At 53.3% G+C, this 16,926-nt stretch overlaps 1 protein-coding gene across 3 annotated transcripts in view; it reads right to left on the bottom strand.

Annotated features, from left to right (window-relative positions):
- The window catches only part of NSD2 (nuclear receptor binding SET domain protein 2), a 115,189-nt gene extending 107,838 nt beyond the window's left edge, over window positions 1–7,351 (bottom strand). For 2 of the 3 annotated variants that reach the window (XM_033213473.1, XM_033213474.1), the window contains exon 1: window positions 7,195–7,350. The gene's annotated coding sequence lies outside the window, so the exon portion shown is untranslated. Of the gene's footprint in view, window positions 1–7,194 lie in introns of all 3 variants that reach the window. The other variant, XM_033213476.1, reaches the window with a different exon arrangement.
- Window positions 7,352–16,926: the final 9,575 nt, after the last annotated feature.

Raw genomic sequence — 16,926 nt, 5'->3', positions numbered from 1 at the left:
GCCAAGCAAAAGGAGAAAAGTCCCTGCCTTCACAGATGACCCAATGCAGTCAGAAAGACACATGGAATGTCGGAAGTATGTGCTATGGAGAAAATCTAAGGCAGATGGGGAGTGTCAGATAGCAACAGAGTAATTTTTAAAATTGTTTTGGCCAGGCATGGTGGCTCACGCCTGCAATCCCAACACTTTGGCAGGCCAAGGCAAGCAGATCACTTGAGGTCAGGAGATCGAGACCAGCCTGGACAACATGGCCTAGTCTCTATTAAAAATACAAAAAAAGGCCGGGCGCGGTGGCTCAAGCCTGTAATCCCAGCACTTTGGGAGGCCGAGACGGGCGGATCACGAGGTCAGGAGATCGAGACCATCCTGGCTAACACAGTGAAACCCCGTCTCTACTAAAAAATACAAAAACTAGCCAGGCAAGGTGGCGGGCGCCTGTAGTCCCAGCTACTCGGGAGGCTGAGGCAGGAGAATGGCATAAACCCGGGAGGCAGAGCTTGCAGTGAGCTGAGATCCGGCCACTGCACTCCAGCCTGGGCGACAGAGCGAGACTCCGTCTCAAAAAAAAAAAAAAAAAATTAGCCGGGTATGGTGGCACACACTTGTAATCCCAGCTACTTGGGAGGCTGAAGCAGGAGTATCTCTTGAACCCAGGAAGCAGAGGTTGTGGTGAGCCTAGATTGTGCCACTGCACTCCAGCCTGGGTGACAGAGTGAGACTCCATCTCAGAAGTGTGTGTGTACATATATAATAATTTTTTTATTTTTCTTTTGGGACAGAGTCTTACTGTCACCCAGTCTGGAATGCAGTGGCATAATCACGGTTCCCTGCAACCTCAAACTCCTGGGCTGGAGTGATCCTCCCGTCTTGGCTTCATAAAGCACCAGGATCACAGACACACTGTAATAGTACACGGTCACAACAGAGTACTTTAAATCTGTGGTCAGAGAAGGTGCCTGAGAGGGAGAAGTATAAGCAAAGACCTGAAGGAGGGTGAGCGGCAAGCCACACAGATACCTGGGGACAGCATTCCAGGTCAAAGGAGGAGCAAGGGCAATAGTCGAAGGCAGCAGAGCTGTACGGCTTCAGAGCAGGCAAGAGGCCCGTGTGGCTCTAACAGAATGAGAATGGGAGTGGGTGAAGATGGAAAAGACAAGGGTCTCCCAAAACAGGCAGGGAGTCAGGGATGGCATTCAGTCTGGGGCCCAAGCTGAGACCTGGCAGAGGGAAGGAAGAGGGAAAGCACGCCTAGCCCCCACACACGGGGTAAGGGGGCACAGGGGCAGAAGAAAGGAACAAAAACTGACCATGCAAAGGCCCAGAGGAAAAACACGGCAGAAAGAGATAAGCTGAATAACTGAGATGAAGGCAAAACGCATAGTGCAGTGAGAGTCAGAAAGCCCAGTGAGAGACTGGTCTTGGACCCCAATGGGCAGTGAGAGTCACCCCCTGAAGCGTGGGGACACATAGGACATCTGGATTTTAAAAAGACAAGGCAGTGTGTAGAGAACTACCTGAAGACAGTAAAACTGGAGTTGGAAAAATGCTTTCTGATCATTAGCCTCCATAATATAGCAGGAAAATATATGAAAACCATCAAAATGTAAGAACATTATTAACATGCACAGATCCTCTAAAAGCATAACAATCTTTTTTTTCCTTGAGACAGAGTCTCGTGTTACCCAGGCTGGAGTGCAGTGGCATGATTTAGGCTCATTTCAACCTCCGCCTCCCAGGCTCTGGCAAGTCTCCTGCCTCAGCCTCTCAAGTAGCTGGGATTACAGGCACCCGCCACCACGCCCAGCTAATTTTTGTATTTTTGGTAGAGAAGGCGTTTCACCACATTTCCCAGGCTGGTCTCGAACTCCTTACCTCAGGTGATCTGCCTGCCTTGGCCTCCTAAAGTGCTGGGATTATAGGAGTGAGCCACCACACCGGCCAACAGCCTAATACATTTAATTCACATCATCAGCTGTCTCAATGCCAACCAAGTCAACTTAAAAACTGAGGTTCCAATTCCTTCCAGAAAAAAACAGCATTTTTTCTACACACCCACTAGGGTAGTCCCACTACTGGGGTTTTGTGTTTAGGTTTGATTTTTTTTTTGAGAGAGGGTTGTGCTATCTCCCAGGCTAGAGTGTGGTGGTATGATCATAGCTCACTGCAGCCTCAAAGTCCTGGGCTCAGGTGACCTCCCACTTCAGCCTCCCAAGTATCTGGGACTATAGGCACACACCACCATGCCCAGCTAATTTTTAAAAATTTTTGTAAAGATGGGGTCTCCCTATGTTGCCCAAGCTGGTGTCAAACGCCTAGCCTCAAGCGATCCTCCCACCTCAGCCTCCCAAAGTGCTGCAATTACAGGCATGAGCCACTGTGTCTATCCACTACTGGAGTTTTTGAGCCGAGGCCATCACTCAGCTAACTAACACTGCAATTTCTATCCTTGTATGTTTTGTTGAAACCATTAAGTATTACAGAAAGTAAGATACTTTGAAAACTCATCTGGGGCCACGTGGTTTTAGGAAGGCAGATGCTAACACAAATCTAATTTGAAAGCTTTTTTTTTTTTTTTTTTTTTTTTTGAGACGAGGGTCTCGCTCTGTCGCCCAGGCTGGAGTGCAGTGGCGCAATCTCATCTCACTGCAAGCTCTGCCTCCCAGGTTCACACCATTCTCCTGCCTCACCCTCCCAAGTAGCTGGGACTACAGGCGCCCACCACTATGCCCAGCTAATTTTTTGTATTTTTAGTAGAGACAGGGTTTCACCGTGTTAGCCTGGATGGTCTCAATCTCCTGACCTCGTGATCCACCCGCCTTGGCCTCTAAAAGTGCTGGGATTACAGCCTGAGTCATTGGGCCTGGCCAAAATCTGTCTTGATTTTTTTTTTTTTTTTTTTTGAGACGGAGTCTCACTGTCTCCCAGGCTGCAGTGCCCTGGCACGATCTTGGCTCACTGCAAGCTCCACCTCCCGGGTTAACGCCATTCTCCTTTGTCAGTCTCCTGAGTAGCTGGGACTGCAGGCATCCGCCACCACGCCCGGCTAATTTTTTTTTTTTTTTAGTAGACATGGGGTTTTACCATGTTAGCCAGGATGATTTCAATCTCCTGACCTCGTGATCTGCCCGCCTGGGCCTCCCAAAGTGCTGGGATTACAGGCGTGAGCCACCGCACCCGGACAATCTGTCTTGATTTTTTAACCAGCAAACCAAATTTCATCAAATCAATCAATTCCTTCAAAAGCTATACTGCAGGCCAGGCACGAGGCCGAAGTGGGAGGATCACCTGAGCCCAGGCGTTCATGACCAGCCTGGGCAACATGGTGAAACTCCGACTCTACAAAAATTAGCCAGGCATGGTGGCACACGCCTGTTGTCCCAGCTACTCAGGAGGCTGAGGCAGGAGGATCGATTGAGCCCAGGTAGTCAAGGCTGCAGTGAGCTGTGATCATATGATTCCACCCTAACCTGGGTAACAGAGCAAAACTCTGTCTTTAAAAAAAAAAAGTAAAAAGCTATACTGCAACTTGGCCAGGCACAGTGCCTCACACTTGTAATCCCAGCACTTGGGGAGGCCAAGGCAGGAATATCACTTGAGGCCAGGAGTTACAGGGACCAGCCCAAACATGGCAAGACTGTCTCCATAAAAAAATTTAAAATTAGCCAAACATGGTGGCAACTGCCTGTAGTCCTAACTACTTAGGAGACTGAGCTGGGAGGAGAGCTTGAGCCCACGAGTGCCAGGTTACAGTGAGCTATGATTACACCACTGCATTCCACACCAGGTAACAGGTGAGACCCTGTCTCGAAAGAAAAGAGCAATATTGCAACCAATAGACAAATATAAAATGCTAGAGTCCCTGGGTAACCAACATAAGTCTTTTTCTCCCCCAAAGTACTCGCTGTAAATAACTATTCATTAAAAAAGAATTAGCAAATCATACAGTTTATAAATACAAGCCTAATCCTCTAAAGCCCCTGTGTCATCTCTTCTATTGTATTGTGTACTTTTTTTTTTTTCTGACCAAGGATAGAGAAATCGACAAGGTAGATTTCTTGCTCCATCTTGGTGGTAGTACAGATCTGTCCTATCACTTGTTGTACTTATATACTTGCAATGTTTCAGAGTGACCTTAGCCAAGCCATTTCCTTTCTAGACTCAGCTTCTTCTCCCAGATGCTCCATTACTTACAAAACAGAGAGGCAAACAGGCCAGATATTGGCATTAAAATGGGCAGTTTGGTTACTCTAAGCCATATACCCGTTTATTCAGCACTTACTGAGTGTCTGCCATGAGAAGGCACCAGCAGAGGCAATGCTGCCCAAGGCAATGACAGAGTCCTACCTCTAAGAGTTAACCCAACAGGGGAGAAAGGTCACAAGTGGCCATTAAAAAGCCATGAATTATGCTCAAAGAGGAAGGACAGGTGGCAGGCAGTCCACACCCAAGAACAGCGCACACACAAAGGCCTGGAGTCAGGACATGGTACCACATATTCGGAGAACAAGGTCAAATTTACCACAATCAAGCAAAACAAGAGACTGAGGTTCAGAAGACTAAAATGCTTATCCAAAGTTGTATGCATTCTATGGCCATGAGCAGCCCACCAAAAAAAAAAAAGGCAAAACCAAGCACCTGGATCAGAATATATGAGTACAAAGCCTTATGGCTTCTGTTTCTGCTGATTAATTATTTACTTAGAAAAGTTATTTGCCCACTTGCCCTGCTAAAAAGGACAAGGCAGAGCCAGGAAGGCTGAGTGTGCCTGTAGTCCCCACTACTCAGGAGGCTGAGGTGGGAGAATCACTTGAGCGCAAAAGTTTGGGACTGAAGTGCACCATGATCGCTCTCCTCTGAAATAGCCACCGCACTCAAGCCTGGGCCACATAGAGAGACTCTGTCTCTAAAAATAAATAAATAGCACAGGACAAAATATGTTTGGATTATGAACTTCAGCACCATCTTAGCACATCCTTTCATACAAGTTCTTACTTGGTAAAGAGAATCCTGCAGCTCAGCAAGACTAATTCCAGCTACTTTTGCATGTTTTACATTGAATCTTCAAACTGTAAAAAAAAAAAAAGTTCACATTCTGCTATGTGAGTAAACTTTGTAAGATTTGGTTCCTTTTAGGAGAAGATCATCTGAATAGGCAGAAGGCTGTACCCATGTAACTCTCACAGGATTAGGAAGAGTGGGTAGCCTACCTATTCAGATTATCTTCCTGACTCATTCCAGGATTCCGATTAACGCTTCGTTTGGGTCCCCACATTTCAGCAGGTACTGATTTAAAAGCCCTGGATAAGTTGATTGCATAAAAACAAACCAAGTCACACCTGCAGTCTGTAGACCTTATCATTTTGTTCTGTATGTCTCCACAAGTTATATTAGTTTACATGTTACATAAGAATATGTGAGATAAATTGTCCATCATTCTTTGAAATTCACAATTACCTCATACTCTTAAAATAAAATGTTTACTGTTAGAATCAGAGGCCAGACTCTTTGATAGTAAAGCAGTCAGGAGATGATGATTTTTGTACTGAATAGATCAGAGCTGTTCACAAAAGCTTACAGAAACTCAAAATTGTGCAGTAAGTCCTCACTCTACCAACCATCAGCCCAAAACTGAAGGTTGCTGGGTTTGGGTGGCTGAGAAAATGGAAGGAAAGAAAAGGAAATGACTCAAAGTAATCGTGCTTACAGCATGAGTCCTCTTCATCTCCATTTGGCAGTTTAGATTTGAACCATCATCAGTTGTGGGGAATGAGAGCACACATCAAGCACACAAGGAAAGGTTGCGCTCACAGAACTTTGTTTGCTTTATGTTGCTGGCGTTCTGCTTTTTAAAATATTGTTGCTCTCATCACATTTAAATATGTAACTAGGGCACTTAAAACATTTTGGGAAAATTAAAAAGTTTAAGTCCCAAGTTCATAAATGGGATGGCTCCTAAGTTATTTTCCATGTTGATAATATTTAAAATACACAAAACAGAGTCAATATAATCAATGCGTGATGTTGGCATTTAACTCATTTAAAAATCAAGGCTTGAAAGTCTGTGAAGTAGGTGGGTAGTACTGAAGAGCTCCTCCTAAGCCAGGTCTGAACTTTATCAAATTAGTCTTGTCTTCACAGGGTCTGTTCACACACACACACACACAATACACGTTATCTACCTAAAAATGACTAACATCACCACATCAGTTTTGATACTATGTTTCAACTTGAATGCCAAAGCCCATCGTGGGCACAGAAAGATTCGTGCTGCAATGGGTCCTATACAATATCCTCATCCATTTTATTTCTACCGAAAGTCAAGACCAGCATTTTTTAAACGCCGAGATTTTAAACCACGGTTCCTGTGAATGGAGCAAAACCAGCCATTCAGTCGCCAGGTCCCATCTCATGTCCTGAGGCTTCAAGGACTATCAATCTCTATCCTGGTGCAAGGGGAACATCCCAGGTGGGAGGCCCGGAGGCCGAGGGCGCGCAGCCCCCCAGCAGGGTACCCACGCCCGGCTCACCCCCGCCTCCACCTGCCAAGGGCCGGACCGCGGCCCGGCTTCCCGGGGGAGCGCCCGCGCTGACCAACGCCCGGGCGCCGCGAGTGTCAACGCCGGACACCGCCTGCAAACAAAAAGCGACCCTCAGCCCGACCCCTGGCCCCGGCGCCGGCCCCGGGACCCCAACCTGCCCCTCCCACCGCGGCCGCCCCGGACCGGGGGCGCCGCACAAAGGCCGGCCCGACCCGCTCGGCGCCGCGGGAACAAAGGCGGCCGCCTCGGCCGGGCCCGGCACAGGTGCAGCCGCAGGGCCCGGCCGGGCCCAACATGGCCGCGCCCGCCCGCCCGGCCCCGTTAGCCGCCGCCGCCCGCAGGCCGCCGCCCCTCCCCTGCCCGGACGCGTCCCGGCCTCCGCGGTCCGCCCGGTCCTCCCGCCGGCCCTCAAGCCTCCGCGGTCCTCGCGGTCCCCCCGGTCCCCACGACCCTCTCGGGCCGCTCGGCCTCCCGGTCCCCCATCCCCTGAGCCGGTCCCTCAGGCTTCATCGGTGCCCTCAGTCCTCCCGGGGCTCCCGCCCCCTCAGGCCTCCGCGGTCCTCCCCACCGCCCCTCAGGCCTCCCACAGCCCGGCCTCCCGGCCCCAGCCCCGGCGGTTGGCGGCCCGCGACGGTTGGGCGGGCGCCCCAGTGACCTGCGGTGCGTCGCATCCTCGGCGGGCGGCTCTCCGGAGCGGCAGGCTAGGAGGGGGCCGGGGCCGTGCGGCGTAAGGGCCCAGACGGGGAGGGGGCGGCGGCGGCGGCGGGCGCAGCGCGGCCAGGCCGAGGCTCTCGCGCGCGGCGCCGACCCCGCCCCCGCGCCTCCCGCCCGCCGCCGCCGCCGCCGCCGGGGCCGCCGCCGCCTCGCAGAAGCCGCGGGAAAAGTGCGCACCGCTGATTGGCTGCCGCGCTCGCGGGGCCCGCGGACCGGGCTTTTCAAATCCGCGCCGGGGCCGCGCACGGGCGGGGCGGGCAGGCACGCGGCGGGTGGTGGCCGCGCGGCCGGGCGGGGCTGGCAGCGCCGGGAGGGCAGGGCCGCGGGCCCCGCGAGCCGCCTCAGAGGAGCGCCGGGCGCGCGCCCTGCTCCCGCTACTCGGCGGCGCGCACCCGGCCCAGACCCGGCGGCCTCGGGCGCCGCGCGCAGTGACGTCACGGTCCGCGCCCAATCACCGTCCGGAGCCGGCGCCCCAGAGCCGTGGGCGCGCGGCCGCGTAGGTCGGCGTTGGGCGCGCGGCCCGCCCGCGCGGGTCCGCAAACTCCTGTCCCGTGAGAGGGGCGCGGGGCCTGGGGCCGCGGGAGGCGGTTGGCGGCGTGCGCCTCGCGGAGCGGCAGTGCGGGGACGGGTGGGGAAACCGTCGCAGAGGCCCCGCCGTTGCGGACCCGGGGCCTCAACACAGACGTGGCGGCGAGAGTCAGACGCCGCGACGGGGCAGGGCAGGGCGTCGTGCTCTTCCCGCCTAACGGCCGCAGGGCGTGAATAACGAGTCCCCCCGGCGAGGGTCCGGCCCGGAGCTGGGTGCGGCTGCGGGAGGACCGCTCGCAAGGGGAGGACGCCGGGTCCAGGGGCGCTGCCCCAGCGCCGCTGCGGTAGCGCCGGGCTTAGGGGGGTGACGCGGGCGTGCAGCACTGGGAGAGGAGGAAGCGGCGCGGGCGAGCGGGGAGGTCAGACGCTGCAAAAAGCGAGAGGGCCGGGCCGCTGAAGCCGATGTGGTTTGCTGCCTGCCGCTCATGGAAGTTCGGCTCCTGCCTCCAGGTGCTGCCTGAGCCGGCGGCCTTGGGTTTTCTGTCAAGCAGGTTCAGGGAGCCGGGGACACCTTCGGCCTTGAGCTTTAGTGCCTGCTCGAGCTTTACAGGCCTAGCGTGAGGCCTCGTTGAGAAGAGGGCCCAGGGGAGCCTGGCGAGAGTTTGGTCAAGCAGAGCTTTGTTAAAGTGCGCCACCCGGGTTCCCCTCAAGAAGGGTCTTGCTACCCGGCCTCGGCTATAGAACGCCACCTCAGCCCAGGTCCTGCCTCCCCGGACCCAGCTCCAGCCGCCAAGGAGTGGCCACAGCTCACCTCCCCTCTTCCTCTCCCGCGCCACCTCCACTGTTGTCCCTTCACAGGTGCTGGGCCCTGTATGGGTTGAGTTGTGCCCCGCCCAAAAAAAAAGTGTTGCTGCAAGACTTACTGTAAGGCTACAGTAATTGAGACATTGTGGTACTGGTGGAAAAATACACAAATAGATCCATGAACAAAATAGAGAACCCGGATATAGACCACATAATGGAGTCAACTGAGCTTGACTTTAGGAAATGGAGAAAAGACATTCTTTTCAACAAATGGTGCTGGAACAACTGGATGTCCACGTGCAAAAAAAATGAGGCTAGACACAGACTAAACAAAAATTAATTCAAAATGGAGCCAAGGCCAGTGGCTCACACCTGTGAGAAGTGTGAGCCAGCACTGTGGGAGGGCAAAGTGGAAGGATTGCTTGAGCCCAGGAGTTGGAGACCAGACTGGGCAACATAGCAAGACCTCGTCTCTATCACCAAACAAATAAATGAATTTGTTAAATTACGGCCAGGGGCAGGCACGGTGGCTCACACCTTTAATACAAGCACTTTGGAAGGCCGAGACAGGTGGATCGCCTGAGGTCAGGAGTTCCAGACCAGCCTAGCCAACATGGTGAAACGCCGTCTCTACTAAAAAAAAAATACAAAAATTAGCCATGCATAGTGGCGGGCACTTGTAATCCTAGCTACTCAGGAGGCTGAGGCAGGAGAATCACTTGAACCTAAGAGGTGGAGGTTGCAGTGAGCCGAGATCATGCCACTGCACTCTAGCCTGGGTGACAACAAGACTGTCTCAAAAATAAAAATAAAAAATAAAAAGTGGACAAGCCAGGCACAGTGGCTCACACCTATAGTTCGTTATTTGGAAATCCGAGGCAGGTGGACCACTTGAATCCAGTTCTGGACTATGCCAATCAGGTGTCTGCACTAAGTTTGCCATCAATATGGTGACTTCCCAGGAGCTGGGAACCACCAGGTTGCCTAAGGAGAGGGGAGCCAGCCCAGGTCAGAAACAGAGCAGGTCAAAACTCCCATGCTGATCAGTAGTGGGATTGCACCTGTGAATAGCCACTGTACTCCGGCCAGTACAACATAGCAAGACCCTGTCTTAAAAAGTGGACAAAAAGGCAGTGGCTCACACCTGTAATCCCAGCATTTTGGGAGGTCAAGGCAGGAGGATCCCTTAAGGCTAGGAGTTTGAAACCAGCCCGATCAACATAATGAAATGTTGTCTCTACAAAAAATAAAACAGCCAGGCATGGTGGTGCATGCCTGTAGTCTCAGCTACTCAGGAGGCTGAAGCAGAGGGGTCTCTTGAGCCCAAGAGTTACATGAGGCTACAGCGAGCTGTGATTGCACCACTGCATTCCAATCTGGGCAACAGAATGTGATCCTGTCTACAGTAAAGTGGACAAAACACCTCCACAGATGCCTCCTCCCTAAAGTACATATCCAGATGGCAAGGATGCACGTGAAAAGAAGATCCTCACTGTCAGGGTGTAATTTAACTACTCAGGAGGCTGAGGTGGGATGACTGCTTGAGCCCAGGAGTTTGAATACAGCAAGACCCCATCTCTCAAAAATAAGAGGAAGAGAGACCTGGGCTAGCAGTTAATATGCTCAGCCCCCTTGTCATGGGACGCCTGGGACACTTCAGAGAGTCCTCACCAGCAAGAAGGCTCTCATCAGACACACCCCTTGGACCTTGAACTTACCAACCTCCATAACCGTAAGAAATAAATTCCGGCCAGGTGCAGTGACTCATGCCTGTAATCCCAGCACTTTTGGAAGCTGAGATGGGGGACTCCTTGAGCTCAGGAGTTTGAGACCACCCTGAGCAACATGGCAAAACTCCATCTCTATAAAAAAAAAAAAAACTACAAAATCAACTGGGTGTGGTGGTACATGCCTATAGTCCCAGCTATTCAGGAGTCTGGGTGGGAGGATCACTTGAGCTCAGGAGGTTGAGGCTGAGTGAGCCATGATTGTGCCACTGCCACTGCACTCCAGCCTGGGCAACAGAGTGAGACCCTGTCTCAAAAATAAGTAAATAAATTCATTTTCTTTATGAATCACCCAGTTTCAGGTAGTCTGCTATAAGCAACAAAAAACTAAGAAGCCAATCTGAAAGGGCTACAAACTTGTATGATTCCAATTCCATGACATTCTGGAAAAGGCAAAACTATGGAGACAAAAGATTAGCCAGGAGTTAGGGCAGGGAGGGATGAATACGCAGAGCACAGATGATGTTTAGGCCAGTGAAAATACTCTGTATGACACTATAACAGTGGATACAAGAATGTACAGCACCAAGAGTGAACCCAAACTGGATTTTCAGTGATAATGATGTGACAATGTGGGGTCATTGATTATAAGAAATGTACTACTCTAATGGGGAATGCTGATGATGGGGGAGGCTGGGTGTGTAGGTGAGAAGGGACTATATGGGACCTGGGTGCACTTTCTGCTCAATTTTGCTGTATAACTAAAACTGCTGTAAAAACTAAACTTTAGGCTGGGCACAGTGGCTCACCCCTGTTAATCCCAGCATGGGAGGCTGAGGCGGATGGATCACCTGAGGTCAGGAGTTCGAGACTAGCCTGACCAATGTGGCAAAACCCCGTCTCTACTAGAAATACAAAAATTAGCCAGGTGTGGTGGCAGCCACCTGTAATCCCAGCTCCTCGGGGGGCTGAGGCAGGATAATCACTTGAATCTGGGAGGTGGAGGTTGCAGTGAGCCAAGATCGCACCATTGCACTCCAACCTGGACAATAGAGTGAGACTCTGTCTCAAAAAGAAAAAGAAAAACCCCACAAAAATTGAGTGGGTGACAGAGTGAGACCTTGTCTCATAAAAGAAAAAAAGGCTGGGCGCGGTGGCTCAAGCCTGTAATCCCAGCACTTTGGGAGGCCGAGACGGGCGGATCACAAGGTCAGGAGATCGAGACCATCCTGGCGAACACAGTGAAACCCCGTCTCTACTAAATATACAAAAAACTAGCCGGGCGAGGTGGCGGGCGCCTGTAGTCCCAGCTACTTGGGAGGCTGAGGCAGGAGAATGGCGGGAACCGGGAGACGGAGCTTGCAGTGAGCTGAGATCCGGCCACTGCACTCCAGCCTGGGCGACAGAGCAAGACTCCGCCTCAAAAAAAAAAAAAAAAAAAAAAAAAAGGCCGGGTGTGGTGGCCGTCTCAAAAAAAAAAAAAAAAAAAGACCCTCATCTCCAATGAGACCACATTCTGAGGTATTGGGAGTTAAGACTTCAATGTATCTTTTTTCTTAACTAATAAAGTTTAATTTTTTTTTTTTTTTTTGAGACGGAGTCTTGCTCTGTCGCCCGGGCTGGACTGCAGTGGCCGGATCTCAGCTCACTGCAAGCTCCGCCTCCCGGGTTCACGCCATTCTCCTGCCTCAGCCTCCCGAGTAGCTGGAACTACAGGCGCCCCCCACCTCGCCCGGCTCGTTTTTTGTATTTTTTAGTAGAGACGGGGTTTCACCATGTTAGCCAGGATGGTCTTGATCTCCTGACCTCGTGATCCGCCCGTCTCAGCCTCCCAAAGTTCTGGGATTACAGGCTTGAGCCACCGCGCCCGGCCGGAGATGAGGGTCTTTCTAGAAGTAATCAAGTTAAAATGTGGTCATTAGGGTGGGCCCTAATCCAGTATGACTGTATCCTTATAAAAAGGGAAAATTTGGAGACAGGCACACCAAGGAGAGGCCATGTGAAGATGAAAGTAGAGGTCAGGGTGATGCTTCCTAACGCCAATGACTGCTGGCAGGAGGATGGGACCCATTCTCCCTGGCAACCTAAGAAGGAACCAACTTTGGAAATACTTTGATCTCACGTGTCTGGCCTCCTAAACTGTTTAAGCTACCCAGTCTGTGGTGTTTGCTACAGTAACCCGAGCAGACTGATACTGTCCCTAATAAGGCTTCTGGAGAACCTGACCTATGGCAGCTGAAGTGGCTGGATTAGAGTCAGGGACGTGGGGATGAGGTGGCAAGGACAGTGGGCTTGGACTCAGGCAGTGGAGACAGACATTTACGAAGACTCGGGGCTGGGGCAGGTATGAGGGGCAGAGGGAGGTGAGCAGTGGCTTTTTTCCTTCCCAGGATCCTGAGCACTGTCCCCACAGCAGAAGCACAGCCTTTGGCACTGGAGCTGTGAGAGCCAGGCAAGCCCCTCCACCCTTTGGAGGCTGTCTGTACAATGGGAACACATGACAGGAGCCAGCCTGGGAGCCTCCTATATGGTGCTCAGCCCGTGCTCATTTCTTTTCTAGTAGACTGGGTTCCTGCCCAGGCCCCAACTCCAGGTGCTGGTGTGGGTACCAGAAGGGGTGCCGGGAGCTGAGATGTGAGCTCTCTGGACAAGGCTGTGTACCCACAGTCCTGGTTTCTGGGCCTCAGACACCTTAGGCTGCAGAGTAAGACATCTGCTGGTGCAGCCTCCAGACTTTTGCAGCCAGGTCACCTGCAGATAGAAACAGGCACCCAGCTGTGCCCTGCTGTTGAGACCAGGTGCTGTGACCCAAGGCTCCAGCCCTGGCCCAGCCTACTCCTAAATCCTTCAGGTCTCTCCAGTCACTCAGGAGTGCTCAAAGTCCAGTACTCCTTCTCCTGGTCTGAAAGGGATGAGAAAAAGGTCCTTAAGGCCAGGCAGGGTCCATTAAAAGCAAGCAGGATGAGAGTGGGGAGCCTGAGGTTTTAGGTCCAGGAAGAGCCTCAAGGGCAGGTGGACAGAACAAAGCCTGCTCAAAAAGACCCCTTGGTGATCAGCCACAGGCTACCTCTGCTTCCCACTAGAGAAGGGACTGGCCTGGAGTACACTGGGGCCCAAGGAAGCCCTCCCCAGGGTCCCCACTGGAAGGGGTTACCAAATTATTTATTCTTCCTCCAAACCCTAAGTGGTGAGGCCCTGCTGGGTCCTGTGCATAGTGTAGGCTTGGGCAGCTGCCAGGAGATGCCCCAAGGCCGTCATTGCCAGAACTCACCTCAGGCCACCAGAAGCCCCTAGAAGGTGTCTATCTGGGCAGTGGCCAAAACCCTCTGGCTGTGGGGAGGAGGACAGGTGCCTCTCCAAGCCCTGGATCCCTCTAGGGCCCAGGCCTGGAAACCGCCTGCCTCCCCAACACCATTTAAATCTCCACAGCATAAGAGGAATACTACTACATCTCATTTCATTCTACAGATTTGGAATTAGGGCTCCTTTTCCCAAAAAACCTGCATTTTGAATAGTACAATCAACATGTAAATGTATTCAAAACATGCAAGTGTGTGTTTGGATTTCCTGGAAGAAAGTGATCTGGGGCTGGCTGGTCTTTTCCCGCCCAGCACAAGCCTCCCTGAGCCCAGACAAGCTCTCTCGGGTGATCCTGAGCCCCTTGCAGTGAGTCTGGCCAGCTCTGCACCCCAATCCCCACCCAGACACCAAGGGCCTCTCCCCAAAAGTGATGTGTGTTGTTGCTCTCAAGAGCAACAAGGGGCCAGGGTGGTGGCTCATGCCTATAATCCCAGCACTTTGGAGGCCGAGGCGGGTGGAATGCCTGAGGTCAGGAGTTTGAGACCAGCCTGGCCAATATGGTGAAACTCCATCTCTACTAAAAATACAAAGATTAGCTGGGTGTGGTGGCGCACGCCTGCAGTCCCAGCTACCTGGGAGGCTGAGGCATGATAATCGCTTAAACCTGGGAGGCAGAGGTTCAGTGAATCGAGACTGTGCCATTGCACTCCAGCCTGGGCAACAAGAGTAAGAAACTCTGTCTCAAGAAAAAAAAAAAAAAAAAAAGAAGAGGTCCGCAACAGACACCTCTGGTGCCTTCCTGGGGAAAGGAGGCCCTCATCTGAGGTGCTCGCCATTTGCAGGTGTGTCGTCCAAGCTCCACTGAGAGGCTCCAGGATGGGCTGTTGATGCTTCAGTCCCGCAGGGCAATGCTGTGGGTACAGACTGCTGGGATGTTCTGACAGCCAGGGCTGCTTCCCCATCCCTGAAGGCTGAGAGAAGTTGTTCTTGGAGAGCAGGCCTCAGGCAGGTTGGTAGGGGCCATTGTAGGGGAGCCTGGGTCCTGGGTGGGCCCAGAGTGACCCTGAGCAGGTGCTTAGGGACAGTAGCACAGGCGGAGCCTTGTTTTGATCTCTTTATGACTCTCCTCTTTTCTCTAAAGAAAAGCTCCATATCTGGCTGTCAGCTGTATAGTCACCGCCTATTCGGGGCCTACAGCCCTAGGAGGGAGAGCCCTCTCCCCTCCATCTGGTTCTTCATGGCTGCATGTCTGGCATCTCCTGGCCCGGACCTCCCTATAAAGGCTGCTGCCAAAGGAGCCCCTGAGCCCCGGCTTGGCCTCCCCAACCCCCACCAGGGCTGGGGTCCCCCAGGGGCCAGGCTCATTGCCGTTTCCATGGAGATGTGTGCACTCTGACCCCAGCCTTTCTCCATCCCAGGCCGGATAAAGAGAGCTTCCAAGTGGAAACCAGCAGTCTCAAGCTGCCCCGCCTCCCAGCCCCAGGTGGCTCCTGCCTCCAAGGAGGGGAGGGAAGGAGGCCCCATCCCCTCAACTCAGGGCCCAGCAGGTCCAGAGCCGAAGCAGAGCTGCAGCCACGGCCAGTCCCAACAACCCTTTCCCAGCCCTAACCACTCTGCTCTCCGGGCTGCAACTTCACCTTTCCCAAGATGTGGCTCTGTCCCAGCTCCCACTCAGCCCGAAAGCCACATTGGTCCCCTGGGATGGCCCATGGGAGTGACAGCTGCAGCCACTGGAAGCCCACAGGCAGCATTGCAAGGCCTCTTGGGGCCATGTGAACAGAGCTTCCACTGAGGCGGGTTCCCCATCGAGTAGGGGTGATGGACATGGGGGCTGAAATCCAGCTAAGGAGCCCCCTCCCCATGTCCTGGCTGAGTCCCAGTGGTCACCTCCAGGAATAAACCACATATCAGGACCAGGCTTCAGTCCTGGGGACAACTGGAAATCCATCTCCCCACAAAGATGCTTCTTGGAGAGGCCATGCAAGCAAGCAGAGCCCCAGGCCTGAGAGGTGACTCCCACTGGTGTCACCCCTTGGATAGCCACAAACACCCACCTTTGGCAAGCACCAATCTGAACTTTACCCCTCTTGCTGTGCCAGCTCTTAGCTGAGGGACAACTTCCTCCAGAGCCCTCTTTCATCCCCCATAGCCCCGTGAACACTACCTCTGGACTGGACTAGGGGGTTCCCAGGCCTGGTTCCCCCTCCTACCAGTTTCTTAGGGCCACAAAACGCCAGAAAGTTACCCTCATCGTTCTGCAGGCTAGGAGCCTGAAAACAAGGTGCCAGCGGGGTGGGAGGCTCTGGGGAGGGTCCTCCCTGGTATCTCCTCAGCTTCTGGTGCTTGCCTCAATCCTTTAGTGGCAACCTCTGAACCCTGGCTCCGTGGTCACATGGCCTCTGCCTTGCCTGAGTCTGTTTTCTCTTATGAGGACCGGAGATCTATTGGAGTAGGGCCCTTCCTAATAACCTTATCTTTCCTTGATTACATCGGCAAAGACTCTATTTCCAGATGAGCTCACACTTACAGATACCGGGTTAGGGCCCAAAAATCTCTCTTTTGAGACAAGATCTCAGCTCTGTCGCCCACACTAGAGTGCAATGGCGCGATCACGACTCACTGCAGTCTTGACCTCCTGGGCTCAAGCGATCCTCCCGCCTCTGCTTCCTGAGTACCTGGGACTACAGGCCCATAAGACCACGACCGACTTCGTTTTTGCTTTTTTTTTTTTTTTTTTAGAGCGGGGGGGTCTCCCCAGTTGCCTAGACAGGTCTCAAACTCCTAAGGTCAAGCAATCGTCCTGCCTCCACCTCCCAAAGCACTGGTGAGCACCTGGCTCTACAACACCTCTCGAACTAGTTGCAGGGCCTTAGCAACTACAGTTGGGACCTTGTGTCAGGCCAGAGCCAGCCCCAGGGCGTGGCACCCACCTGCACGCCTTCTCCCTCTCCCCAGGGCGGCAGGGCTGGGACTGGTGACAGCCAGGCAAGCACAGTGTCCAGGCAGGAGAAGAGGTCCCCAGGCTCCTCGACCGCCCACAGGGCGCCCGCTCAGCCACGACTCCCACCCCACGGCCCAGTCCTGGCCTCACTTCCGTAGAGGCCCTGGCTAGGCCCCCCGACCCCGCATCCCAGGCCCCGGTTCCCGCGCACCCCGCGACCTTGCCCCAGCCAGGCTCTTCGGATTTTGCAGCTCGAGGTCCCTCGGAGGGAAGAAAGCGAGGCCTGGGTGCTGCGCCCCCCACTTCCTCCTGCCGCCCCTGCAGACCCCATTCTGCACAGGGACTTCCCCGGAATCGGGACCACCCAGAGCAG

This window comes from Trachypithecus francoisi, unplaced genomic scaffold (genome assembly GCF_009764315.1).
Source record: "Trachypithecus francoisi isolate TF-2019V2 unplaced genomic scaffold, Tfra_2.0 Lachesis_group1, whole genome shotgun sequence".
Lineage (NCBI taxonomy): Eukaryota > Metazoa > Chordata > Mammalia > Primates > Cercopithecidae > Trachypithecus > Trachypithecus francoisi.
Note: the sequence above shows the minus strand (reverse complement) of the source record. Positions and strands in the feature narration are given on the sequence as shown.